At 46.8% G+C, this 13,657-nt stretch overlaps 1 long non-coding RNA gene across 1 annotated transcript; it reads right to left on the bottom strand.

Annotated features, from left to right (window-relative positions):
• Positions 1 to 1,181: 1,181 nt before the first annotated feature.
• LOC128143260 (uncharacterized) lies at positions 1,182 to 9,882 on the bottom strand. The gene is made up of 3 exons (XR_008235696.1): positions 9,770 to 9,882; positions 5,030 to 5,123; positions 1,182 to 2,851 (listed from the first exon to the last, which is right to left on the bottom strand). It is a non-coding gene; the product is annotated as an uncharacterized LOC128143260 (long non-coding RNA).
• Positions 9,883 to 13,657: the final 3,775 nt, after the last annotated feature.

The raw sequence follows: 13,657 nt of genomic DNA, 5'->3' as shown, positions 1-13,657 counted from the left end.
TTATTTCCTCCAGCAGCCCAGATCACCCACTAGCTGTACACACGAGCCTCCACCATCAGCTATTACCTGGCTGTGAAATGGGGTGACCACGCGATGCACCCTGGCTCGCTACAGCTCAGTGATACAGCACAGCATTAAAGCAGAATTGTAGAGTGCCTGGGATGCTTTAGCCTATAAAACACTTCCCACCAAATGCAGCTCAGAAAAGGTAAAGCAAAATGAGAAGGGTACAAACAGCCACGAGTGAAGCATTAAATCAGCTGGTTCTGAGTCCTTTTTCAATATTATTGCAACGCGGCTTCTGAAACAAAAAGATTGTATTGAATTAGTGCAAGTGGAAAATTGGTTCTTTGACCAAAAAAAAGCAGGGGGAGGGAGGAGCTGTGCGGGAAAGATTCTTTTAAATAATCTTTTTTTTTCCCTTAGTTGGAGAATTGAAAAAATAAATTAGAGGTTGGCACATTTTCGTCAAAACATTTCAATAGCCAAAGCCTAAATTCTGGCTTTAATTCACTCTACAAATGACAATACCCTCTGAAAAATGTCAATAATATGAGAAAAAGTTATGTTTGTTTTTGTTTTCCACAAAAAAGCCTCGTCTTCAGTGCAGCTCTCATTTCAGTCTGTACTGGTCACAAGCTCCATGGGCCAATACTCTCTCCCTCAAACAACTCCCCTCCATCAAAACCTTCCTGGGGAAAGGAAAAAAAGAAAAAGGAATGGGAGGAAGAGAGGGGCAGTGAAGGAGTCCCAATGAGGGGTAGGACAGAAGAAAAGAGGATGAAAGTACCCAGCAAAATGCCAGGGACAGAGTAGGAAGGGTGAAGGAAAGAACAGGGTTATTTTTTCTCCCCCCTCCCATTACAATAAGCTTACTTTTCTTTTCTTCATCTGTTGTAGGAAACCCAACATGTTTATGGTTTAAGTGGTAAAGACAAAAGCTGGGAAGGGAAACAGAATAAAATGAGTTGGACAAGGTCACAGCCCGTTTCATCTCCTGAAGCCAAGTCCACACCTTTGTCCACACTACTTTTGGTTTAACTGTCATTTACTGATCTCCTGCTGTCCATTAGCTTCCTAAGCAGCCTGTAGATAATGAGAGGGCAATGAAAATTTTGTGAAACTGATTTAACATTGCAGCGTTTGAGAAAGCTATGAGATATCAGCAAGTATCGCTTTAAAATGTTACAAAATCCATTGCTCTGGGGATGTCTGGCATGCAAGACAGAGGACAGCCTTGGTTCTGAGAACTGATCTGCCTAACATTTTCATGACATAGATACATGAAGTTGGTAGCCCACACTGCTCTTTGGTGTGCCAAGAGAGATGATTGAGTATTTTGAAAATGCCTATCCAGGTACAATAGTTCAGAGATGAGCTGTTTGGAAACACAGAGTTCAGGAGCTGGGAAATATTTGCAGAAGAAATAATTTTCTGTAGTATATTTCAGAATGCAATGAGTAAACAACAAGCCTGTATTAAAGAAATTGAAGAAGAAAATTTTTCAGAGACCCAAAATGGATTCATGCGGTGTTTCGTTTGCAAAATATTACCTCTTCCCTTGAAAATAAATGTCAAATTGAGGTGGAGGCACTTAGCCTGTGTATAGTATTGACTATTTCTTCCTTAATATACCTACGCAATTTATCCTTCAAGGTGTCCTTATCACAAAACCATTCAACCATGCCAGGTAACCAAAGGGCTATGGATGAAAACAAACACAGCATGGCGAATGTCGCTGGCAGACCGGGTTCCTCCTGGAAAGCGTACGCTCGCTTCTCTTGAAAGCTTGGCAAGAAGCAGCGGTGAGCTGCGGTCATTCGTGCCGAGCTGAGCTGAGCGACACGTCAGCGGTGCTGGTGCCCAAACCCGAGTCTAGGCAGCAGGCTCTGCTGAGGGCACCATCACCCCGACAGCCAGGGTGATCCTTTATGCCAGGGATAGCCTCACTCGGAAACCAAATGGTGAGCTCTTCTTTTCACCTTTGAACAGTCCTTTGGCAGTCAGAGACCTGAGTATCTCAGTATACAACTTCTGGAGTGCTGAGGTGGTTCAGATCTGGACTACAGCACACGGACACCCTTTTGGAGCCGTAGGGCCAGGGGACTGTGTCTGGCGCAAGTAGAAATCTTCTAAGCAAGCTTACTTCTGATTGAATGGTTCCAGACTGCAAACCATAAAAACTTAAATCATCCATTTAGCCATAGAAAGAATCGTAGGAAATACTTTTTAATGCTTTACAAAGAACTGTTATTTGACTGCATTTCCCCACTTTTTTCCCATGAATATTGCAGATGAACATACATTGCCCAAAAAGATTTCAGTAGTTTTTTACAGCAAGTGAATTTACCGCTGCTGACTGTGGAAACTCTTGTTGGAAATCTCAGGGTTGCACTCATGTAACCATGGAACAGAAATGACATTTTGACTATCTAAATGCTCGTAGGCAAGCTACAAATAAATGATTATTCACAGAAATTATGGGCAGTATTATTTCAAACAACAAACACATTCAAGAACCTCCAGGCAGGCTCACAGATAGTTTGCAAACAGAAAAAAGGCCAAACACTTCCATTCAGTTACTTGCTGTAGATTATTCACACAGCTCTAATAACAGTCCCCTGTCTCCATGAGCCTGCATCAGATGCTGTCCAAAACTGGGATGATGGTGAAAGCTCCCTCTCTATCATTATGAAAACCCATAGTTGAAGGGGTTTTGCCCATTCGTTTCTACAAAACAAAAGCAAAGGGTGGGATTTTCTTCACAGGGGTTGGTTTGGAGTTGCTTCATTTCAGTGGTATGCAGATATTTTCACTGCGGTTTTGCAGGGTGACCAGGAACACCTGTTAACTTTAAAAGAAAAGCACGAAATTCCTGCAAATGCAAAGCCATTTTTTTTCTTCCTATAACTATCTGGTTTTTACATTATGACAGCAAACACAGCTTGCAACTAACATTGTTTGGAAGCCATAAAAAACCAGTAATTGCTGTTGATCGGTGGCTGGTCGCACAGCGCATGAAAAACGGCCTACCGACGGCTACGCTTAACGCAGCCACCAGGCTCTTGGCCACACACCCTCAACGGCTTCCCACCACCGCTCCTCCGAGGCGGCATCCACCTCCCGGCTGTTCCCCCTCCCCTTGCTGATGCCGTGAAACACTCTCACACCATCCCAAGGCCACAGCCAGCCGGGATGCACACCACGAACGCCCTTCAAGCAAAAGCATTAGACCCTCTCTCCCGAGGTAGGGAGCTGAAGAAGAGCCCTGCCAGCCCTCGGGGTGCCCAGTGGGGCTGCTTTCACTACAGGCACCTGAGGATATTGGTTTCTCTGGTTCGAGCCCATCTTCTTCACCCTTGGTAGACAGCATGGCTAAAGAAACTTATTTGGGCTGGTGGTACGTGCTGCTATTCACCTTGAAATGATCCTGTCTTTATCCTGGAAACGTTGGTCGCATCTTCACGCTTTCCAAGAACCAGAGAGTGGTTCGATCTCCTTCGGCTCGGGGGTTTTCAACAGCAACTTATCTACATGACTGTCATTTATGAGTCAGTTTGGGAGCTGTACTTGCCAGTTTGGGAGGTGGATGACCATACTACTGTAGCCCTGGACCCAAATCACATCGCGTGATGTGCTCTTCACAACAAAGCAGTAGGGCTATACGGCTTCTGCGCCAGCTCTGTGTAAAGCCTGGACCCCTCAGAGATGCTGAGCACCGTCTGTTGCAGGCATTGCCTGTAGGGGCCTTCTTTGCTTCAAGGATTTGCTAGTGTGCCTTAATTAAATGCTACACAGGTCTGTGGTCGGTTGCTACATGAAATAAACTATGATGCATCTGTGCTAAGCACTTAAACAGATGCCTCTGTGCTGCCAACAGTGCCCTGGGGGGTCTGCCCATCAGTGCAGGCATAGGAGGGGATATGTAAGTCATCGGAGGTTGAGTCAAGGGTGCACATTTGTCTAAGTCAGTCATACAGAACTTTAATCTATTTTTTGGACTCGCATGGGTGAAATTCAAAGGCGTCCCTGCACTGCACATCAGCTGGGTTGGTAGAAGAGCAGAAGAAGCGCAGGTGTGTGAAGGGCTGACGGGGACGTGCCCTGCCTCACCCAGCTCCTCTGCCGAAGGAGCACGGCACCTGGGAGGCACTCTGGAAAAACGCTGTTCACTCCTGTTTATCTAAACAACCCTTCCGTATTTCTTCTGTTTCTCATACAGCCTGACTCGGTGTGTTGACTATACATGTTATGTGGGAGAAATCTATGGTAGTTCTCCATATTCAGGAAGGAATGCCATGAAACGGTCTCTGTCTGGGGGCTGAGCCACCTGCTAGCCCAGGTAAGAAGGTCCACGCAGGTCTTAGCCCATAGGACCTGCCAGTTCAGGTTCAGAGAGCTGCCGTGGTCAGGTGGGGAGATCTGGTGTGCCTGGGCGGGGAATTAAATTGGGTTATTCTAGAGGGAACGAGGCAGGGGCTTCAAAGTCCCTCTTTCCTCCCACCCGCATTTTGGAGTACTTACTGTCCTCCCAGGACAGCAATTGCCCGAGATGGTCATGCCTGTAACTTGCTCTGATCAAGGGTGAAACCTCTGCAAGGAGATCTATCCATCAAAGCAGCCACACTTGCAGGGATGCTGTTACTTAAGGGTGGAACCTCTGCCCTATCCAGCTAGGTCATATCTGTACATGAGACAGAGGCTGACGAGCTGCTCCTTGAGTTTATTGCTCTGTGTTTCTGCAAGAGGGGATGGTGACAGAGACTGGGAAGTGCCCCGTGTGCTCCAGCAGACCGGGCAGCACCCTTAGAGAGCACAATTGCTTGTTCTCCAACAGGTCTTTATGAATGATGGAGCGGGATGTGTTAAAAACATGTTAACTTGCTGAGATTCATCTCAAGTCCCTGTTAGAGCTAGTCTTTTACCAGCTGGTGTGTTTTAAAGAGAATCAAATTACATGCCAAACCATCTTTAAAATCGTAGGCAGGCCAATTCATTTTCTAATAAGGCTTGTTTTCTTTGCTCTTACCTGCTGGAACAGGCAAACCAGTTTTAGCTCAAGTTGCAAGGTTACTGCATCAAAACTCAGTTTGGGACCCTGGAGGGGACAGGCTCCTCCTTCACTACAAAGAGAAAAAGATGTAAGAAGTGAGGAAAACAGAAAGGGAGCTCACAGGTACGTCATGTCTGATGCCTTGGGCTGGGGCTTCACCTCCTGCCCACTGCTGACACAGCTTTTTTAATAACTGCTTCATCTCAGTTAAGTCACGGACACATAAATGAAAAAAAAAAAACCAAACTTAAACCCTACCCAAAAATATTTCAGACCTTGAAGTTCTGGGATGAAGAAGCAGGAAAGTTTTTTCACAACATACGTCACAAAAAAAAAAAAAAAAAGGTCCTTTTTGTTTTAAAGCCATCTTTGCTTAACAGTTACTCTCCTGAACAATGAGCAGCCACGAAGGCACCGCTGCTATCCATCTTCTCCTCTGCCTCTTGGCCCGGCACATGAACAGCTTTTGTTGAACCAGGGCTGGGCACATGGGCTGCTTAAACACAAAACTCTTTGGAAAACAGGAAGTTTCCAAAATAAAATCCTAATTGTTGTTGAAAAAAACAACTGTGAACTTGAGGAGTAAATGTTTTCACACAGTGACTGTCACAAAAATGAAAGCCTTTCAGACGAAAGTTAAGAAATGTTAGGTTTTGACCAAAAATATTTTATGAGGAAAGCAGGCATTTTTCTAAAAATACTCATTTAGCTGAGAGCCTGAGTTTTCAATCAAAAAATTAAGAATGAAACAGCCAGGCATAGAAAATTCACATTACACTCCAAATATTCTTGTGTGTCAAGAGAGCTGGAGATACAGTAAAATGACCTGTAAGATCAGCAGCAAGAGCTTAATATTTAACACGGGGAGGCTGTTCGGGAGCTGCCATGTAAAAGAAACATCTCCCTCCCCAGCCAGCACACACCAGCTCTTCGGTGGCGAAGCCAACGCCAGGCAGCAGGATGTTTAGACAGTTTCAAAGTACTATAACTACACTGAATAGCAAACAAGTTTGGACAACACGGACCGACTCTATCTGGAGCTCTCCTCCTCCAGCTCTTCCTTTTGCCAGAAGAATGACAGCTGCCCCAGGGATGCGGTGGGAGAGCTGAGTTTTGGAGCACAGTGTCACAGGGGCAGGCTCTAAGTGCTTTATGAACTGCATGGGCAGCATAAAATATTCAAACATACACACGTAGGGGAACCGTGTGATGTTGCCTGGCCATTCCTAGTCCCGGCAGCAAGCTCAGGGTCTCAGAGGAGGGAGGAAAAGGAAAGCAACCTTTTCTTTCTGAGCTGCATTAAGTCTGCTCCCTTCCTCAGCTCCAGGACTGAACCCAAGGCTCCCTCTGCTGAGCCTGCCACACAACTGATGTCTGCCGGATCCAGCATACCGAGGTGGTTTCCAAAATCTTCCCACCTCCTGCACCTTCATCTCACCCTCTAGGCAGGTGGCAGGCCATGGAGGAGCCGGACGAGGACCTCTCGCCCTGCTCCGCTGTTGGGGAGGAAAGAGCTGGAGGTACAGAACAGGACAGCACTGGCTTCAGGGGAAAATTTTCCTCAGATGAATGTGTATGTGCATATGCATATACTATACCGTGAACACTTACACATCTCCAAACTCTTATTAAAGATCATTGGTGCAGTGTCTGCGCTGAGGAACTGCCAGCAACTGCTCAGACTCTCCTCCGGTTAACTGCAGAGATGCTGTTACTGAGACAGGGATGAAACGATCCCTTAGTTTCAAAGCAGATTTTGGAGGCTTCTGTATCAGATGCAGAACAAAACAAGTGTTGTCCCAGCTGGAAGCTGAAACATGGTATGAACTGGCAATTTCCTTTTGGACTGCCTTTGTGATTTTTCCATGTTATCCCAGGAAAATGTTAAATAAACAGTAAGAATCACCTGTTGTATATGCAGAGATCTTTTTTCTCACTGATACATTATTCCTCATTTGGCTACACATCTTCGTAACTGTACTCTCCTGGTCTCAGAGCCTTATATTTCTACATATCCTCCATTTCCATCCCTCTCATATCATGGCTTTTCAAAGCACAGTCCTTTTTCCTCACTAAAAAAAATATGTCTGCCTTCCACCCCCCAAAGTACATTCTTATCTTCCCACACCCCATGAAAAAACTTGCAGTTACACCATCCCTTCCCTGTTTCCTCCTTTAACCATGCTCAGGTCTTCTGATTTCCATTTCTACCAAGTAATCTAACTAATCTCTGTAAGAAAAATCTCATGTCTAGGATTGCCAGGAAATCCACCTGAGGCATTAAGACCCATATTAGATCCTTTCTCTCCTTAAGTAAAGCATTTGGTGCCCACAAGTTAAGTGGATTAATCACATGCCTTCTATAGGGTATGGTACAGTACAGTAAAGCTCCAAAGTGCTGTTGCCTGTAAGAGCACCACTGCAGGACCCCAAAGTTTTTGTGACCCATACTCATCCTTCATGCTCAGAAATGTCAAGATATATCTCCAGAGGATGCTGTGATTTTTTATTGGTTTATGAAGGTTATTTGAGCCGACGACAGATTCCTGGTATCTTTTGGCAGGCTTCCTGATGCCTCTATTCCTCAGCTCCAGACCTTCAGAGCTCGGTGCTGTAGCAGCAGCCTGTCTGTGTCAGACAGGCTTCCCCCAAAATCCATCAACACGGCTCCATAACCAGAGAGGAAGACTGGGAGCAGCATCTTTGCCCATTCCCTGCCCCACAGCCAGGCTGAGCAAGTCCCCTCTGTCTCTAGCCCTCCCTCCCTCTGTTCCCAAAACATACACTCTCTTGTCTAAGAAGCTAGCTCTGGAAATTTAATAGCAAATAGTAATGTTCTGCCTATATGTTTTGCCACCACAGTAACAAGATACTAGAAAAGATCACAGTCCCCAAGATATTTATATTGCCAGCATGGCTTCAAAGTATCCCTATCTGTATCTTAAAAAAGAGGGAGCTGAGGCTCAGAAGGATTAAAGGCTATAGTTAGACCACCTACCGTGGCATCTGTAAGAGACTTATATTTCTGTGATGCCTAATTTGAAAGACTGAAGGAGTGTTTAGATCTCCTGTTCCCAGGGCTGCCAGACCTTGGCTCCCCGCAAGCCATTCAATAGAAGTAGAGTTGTATTCAGTTCCCTTCCCTGGGTAACTAGCTTGAATGCTGTGTCACAACACAACACCTCACTCACCGTATAAAAAAGTTGTCTTCTGCCTGGAGAGCAGGAGCTGAGAACCTCTCAGCGCTCCTGTTAGCCCAGAGCTCATCTCCCAGCAGCCACAGCTGTGCAGGGTTCCCCACAGATAACATGGAGATCACTGGCAGGGCCAGATACAAAGTCCCATCTACCTCGAACTCGATCTGTCACTGCCACTGACATTTCATTAACTCACCACCTCCGAAACGGGGTTTTGCACAACTGAATCACGTCAATCGCTCTGCTGCATGCAGCCACCTCCAGCGCAGAGCAGAGCAGAGCAGCTAGGCGAGGCAATTTGATTATACCTGCACCCATTCAATTACTTAGTCTATCGCGAAAGATAGTTGCCATGGGCTTCACAGCTCATTTATAAAAATCAGCATTGCTCCCTAACTAGACTTATCAGCTGTCTTTACAAGCCAGCAAAGTTGTCATTTTTGCGGGTCAGTCTGAAGAGGGTAAGAACACAGATGCTGGACAAACGTCCCCATCCCAGGGCATAATATCCCTGTTCCTACTGCATTTTAATTGTTCGAGTCAGGTGCGAAACAAGTAACTTGTGCTGTAGCCCTGAGACACCACTGAGTGATTATTATCAGCTTCATTTCACAGACAGGCAAACCAAAACCTATGAGATGAAGCCATTTGCCCAAGATATCAGCAAAGTCATGATGAGGTGAGTTTGTCTAGAACACTGGGGGAGGGTGGGGGGGTCTACAGTACTGAAAAGTTAGGAGCTCAGGATGTTTTACCCAGTGGCAGAACTCCCTCCTGCAGCTTTCCACGGTGCACAGCCCACATCCGTGAGGTTACTCTGCCTCACCGAGGAGAAATTCCCCAAACGCTCCATCTCTCCGTCACCTCACCGTCCTTGCACCCCATCCTCCACACGTTTGCGTGCCACGTATTTCCTCTGGATTTCAGCAGGGTTTTCTCCTCGCAGGATGCCCAGGAGCCAGGCCGGTGGCCCCGGGAGCATCGGCTGGAGCTCCCTGACACCTACGGACTGAAGCAAGGAGTGCACAGCAGCTGGGCAAGGAGGGCAGGAGGCAAGGCCAGGCTGTCCGGGGAAGCTCTGGAGCCTCCATCCTTGGAGATATTCAAAAGTCATCCGGACATGGCCCTGGACAGCCCTAGGTGACCCTGCTTGAGCAGGGAGGGTTGGACCAGAGGACCTCCAGAGGTCCCTGCCAACCTCAACCGTTTGCGACTGCGTGAAGAAAGGAGTGAAGGAGAGGAAGGAGGCGGCTTTTGGCTGCCAAGGGACCAAGCAGAGCTAAACGCTGTCAGTGAGGCACTTCCCACCTCCGAACTGATGAGCACCTCACATGTTCAGCCTCACAGGGTCCAAATTAAAGCAGTCACGAAAGGCTGACATGCTGATGTACGCCCAGGGCCTCGCTCTTCTGTAACCACACAGCCTCCAAGCCTGCTCTTCTCCTCCCGGTGTCCCCCGTAGGCACCTCTGTTACAGTCCTGTCCCTTTCACACCACTGTCCCACCACCGGTTATTTACCCCACAAGAGCCATGCCCTGCTCTCAGGCACTGCAGGCCAAAGACATCTTCCACAAGCCACAAGCAGTCAGTGCGTACGTGGGCCTGATTCAGCATCCCTGTAAGATAAGAAAAGTGCTGTTATACTTTATACATAATGGCTGACACACAGATTGTTTAAGTAGCAGCTGGCGTTACAAAGACCATGTCTACGTTAGCACCCGGGAGCCCTTCTCTCCTTGATTCCCACATTTTGGTAGCCCAACTCTTTGGTGTCTTGGGACCCATCTCTGTCCCATCAGAAGCGCCAAAGACAAATCATTTTCAATCCCTTCCAATAAGATTATTCATCATTCCCCTCTACAAAGACTTGTACCTAACGGGCCATGTGCATCTGCATGGATTTCAGGAACGTCACCTGAAAAAATATACCATCCCCTGCAAGTGGAAAGGTAGGATTTAACCTTAAATGAGCAGAACGCTCACTCAGGTATAAGCACTACAACCCAGAGGCAACTCTCATGAAAGGGAACCCCTTTCATCCCAAGAGACAACTGTGCACCAAGATGTGCCATAGCCAGGTGCGCTTTTGCTAGCAAGCCAGCGCCCTGCATGCAAGAGGACAGCTTTGCCAGCTCTTACTGCATTAACTCGGATATTGTGAAACCTGGTGGTTTTCCTATCATCCCGCTACTGATATCCTGTAGCTGCTTTTGTTTTAAAAGATAGGAAGAGAGCTTTTAGCATTCTCAGGGTTGCAGTAAAAGCCTGACCCAGGCATTTAGACTATGCTGGGGGAAATGAAAAAAAAAAGGTATAAATTGATACCTACCTTCTAATCCTTTCTAAGCCAAATTCACAGTTTAAGGGAGGGCTAAACACTTTAAAAGAGTAAAGCCTGCAGTGTTAAATCTACAATCTTCTACAGCAAAAACCCAGTCACCTTATCTACCTCATTTCATGAAAGAGCCCATTAAGGATACTTCCTTCCTCTCCTCTTCCCTGAAGTGCTCACATGCTAAATGATACACAGGAGAAACTACAGGAAAAAAGGTCAGACAGTATTAACAACAGGGGAGACATCTGTCTCAATTTTCCTTTCCTGAGATTTTTAAAATTCCCATAACTTCATTGCTACAGAGGACCAGCTAGCACAAACCAGCACAGCACCATCGATTTCAGCAAAACTTTGGTTCATTTGCAAACCAAGGCTGGGGACGCTGGTATCAGCAGATGTTTTTCTGAATGATGCTGGTTTGGAAGAAGAGAAATAGCACTGTCATCATGAAACATACACTGAATTTCACCAGAATATGTAGGCCCTGGAGGAAGAGGTAGCATGAGACCTGGTTTGCTGAGGTGAGGCAAGTAATTAATTCCATGGCGCCAGCACAAAGTTGCCAGCAGCGAGCTGGGGCATTACAGATTTGTCCAGTGCTCTTAAAGCCAGTACACACGTACAAAGCATGCACAGCAGCCATGTTGCTAATATGCCATTTTTATTGCAAAGGTGACAACCTTAAACCAGCCTAAACTATAACCCTAACTATATATAATGCATTTTAATCTGCTACAAGTATGGCCCCTCAGCACCAACATACTTACATGCCCAGCCATTTCTCAGCATAAGTAATACCTCACTGGGGCTTCATTATTCCTCCTATGAACTTCACATCTGATAAGCATTAAAAACCAGTCAAAAAACAGAAAACCTGCTCCTGCAAGAACAGTCTTGCCCTCTGTAGCGATTCCCCGTGACTCTTGGCTCCCCTTCCCAACTACAAAGCTGGGGGAGGGGAAGAGGCAAGAGATGCCGAATTTTGCCCTCAGATGTGCATACCCTTAGATGTTGATGTTAGCAGGATTTGCATATGAGGACAGAAGTCAGCCCAGTGTCTTTCTATTCATGGCATTCAAGGTGTCTGTTGAAACAGGCAGGCCTCTTGGTTCACCTGCTGCTCAGCTACAATAAGCCCAGTTGTGATTTTTTTTTGTCTTGCTTATGGAAGGCTCAAGTAGAGCTGAACTACATTGAAACAGGCAGGCATACAATAGTGTAAATGAGATCAGAGTCTGGACCTCTTATAAAGCGAATCCATCAACCCCTTTAAAAATAGAGAAATGTGGCATAAGGAGCCATCCCCAGAAATGCTACTAGAAAAGAGGAGGAAGGGTTGGTCGGAGCTGTTGGATTTCACTCTGTCTTGATTGAATTTTTCCTGAAACTCTTCATCTGCCACACTTTTTCACATAATTGCAAGGCCAACTTCTGCTCTCCAACATGACAGAGTCAGTCCAAAGTTACGTTACTTATTTCAGGGCAGTTACTCCAGACTTAAACTTAGTACAGAATTTAGCCCTGTTTAACGCATCACCACCTCCGCAGCTTGCCAGCTGTCACCCAGCATAGCACATTTGTTTAATCTACAACTGCTGTTGTCTCAACATTCCTTCACTAAAAATCGACTCTTGCTGAAGTCTCATTATAGCAGTGCAGGCATTTCCAGCCCTTGGTGGCCAGGAGACACAGGTCATCAGAAGTGGCCTGGCGATTTTTAGTACAAGGGATGGGTGTATTTGTGTGAAACAGGGAAGATAAATGAGACAGCAAGGCCTCTTGAAGAGTCACCACCTTCTCCGCCCAGTCACTGAGAAGTCCTAAATAGGCAATGCAGATAAAAAATGGGATTCAGGGAGGCCTGGTTGTGGTCGGCACTGTCGTTGCCCAGAGGCTGTGCAGGCACCGATGGCTGTTCAGGCTCCTGCCTCTGCATTGACAGTCTTGAGTTCACCACCTGCTCACGGGAAGAAGGTAAGGTCCTCCAAAGAGCAATGACGAACAACTCAGTTAAGCTGTTATCATTCTTCGATTTACCAGGTGGGGCTTCAAACTTAGGCACCTCCTTCAGGTGTCAGAATGGAAGGAGGCGTGAAAAACCCCAGTGTGGAAATCCCACTGCCTGGTGCCTCTCACTTCTCCCTCCAGAGCAGAAAAACCACCGGAGAGGCTGATGATGGACATCTGCTGCTTCCTCCCGGCATGGAGAGCCCGAGGCCGCAGGAGGGCAGCATTGAATTTCTTTCCGAAGCGCCGCGTCTGGGATCCCGGGTAAGTCCATTCTTCAGGGAGGGAGCTTTTTAAACCGTTGTGGGGTTTTGTCTTGATGAAAGTGTGAAAAGTTACAATGGAGTGTCACTAAGAAAGTGTAAGTGCAGCCTTGGCAGACTTCTGGTGCACGAAGGCAGCATCTCTTTTCTGGTTTATAAACCATTCAAGTCACATTCACGACGGTGGAGCCTTCTTGGCCAGGAGGCTGGGACAAAGAACAGGTCCCTTTGAACATCACTGTCCCAAAAGCATGCTGACTGTAGACAATAAATAACAATAGCCACCTATGGCCACTCTTTTCTGTGTCTCTTTGGAGTACATTTCTCTCTTGTACAGTTTTACGCATATGAGAATTTGCTCTGCCACGACCGTGAAAAACTGTTGGGGAGATAGGGGAGAGGTGGAAGTCCCTGTAATGTGCATCCTTCTCTGTCCTTCCCCAAGGCAAGCTAAGAGCTGCCAGGGCATTGCTAGAGCAGTTCCTAAGAGCCGCACGCTTCTGTGAGCTCTCCCAGCAGCCTTCAGAAAGTGACTCAAGGAGTAAAACCTGAACCTGCCCCAGGAAGGATTAATGACCTGGGTGCTGAGCTCCGGAGAAGAATTTACATCCTGACATAAGCGCCTCCCCACCAAATCCATCTCAGGTGCTCCGCGAGCAGGAGCGGTCATCCCGGTTATCACCACCTCCCAAAGCCTCGCTGCCCCCCAGCTCGGCACAGAGTCGGAGCCGGTGTCCCCACGGTCACCTCCAGCTTCCTGCAGCAGCAGGATCCCCATTCTCCCTTTGACACTGGGATTTG

This window comes from Harpia harpyja, chromosome 6 (assembly GCF_026419915.1).
Source record: "Harpia harpyja isolate bHarHar1 chromosome 6, bHarHar1 primary haplotype, whole genome shotgun sequence".
NCBI classification, from domain to species: domain Eukaryota; kingdom Metazoa; phylum Chordata; class Aves; order Accipitriformes; family Accipitridae; genus Harpia; species Harpia harpyja.
Note: the sequence above shows the minus strand (reverse complement) of the source record. Positions and strands in the feature narration are given on the sequence as shown.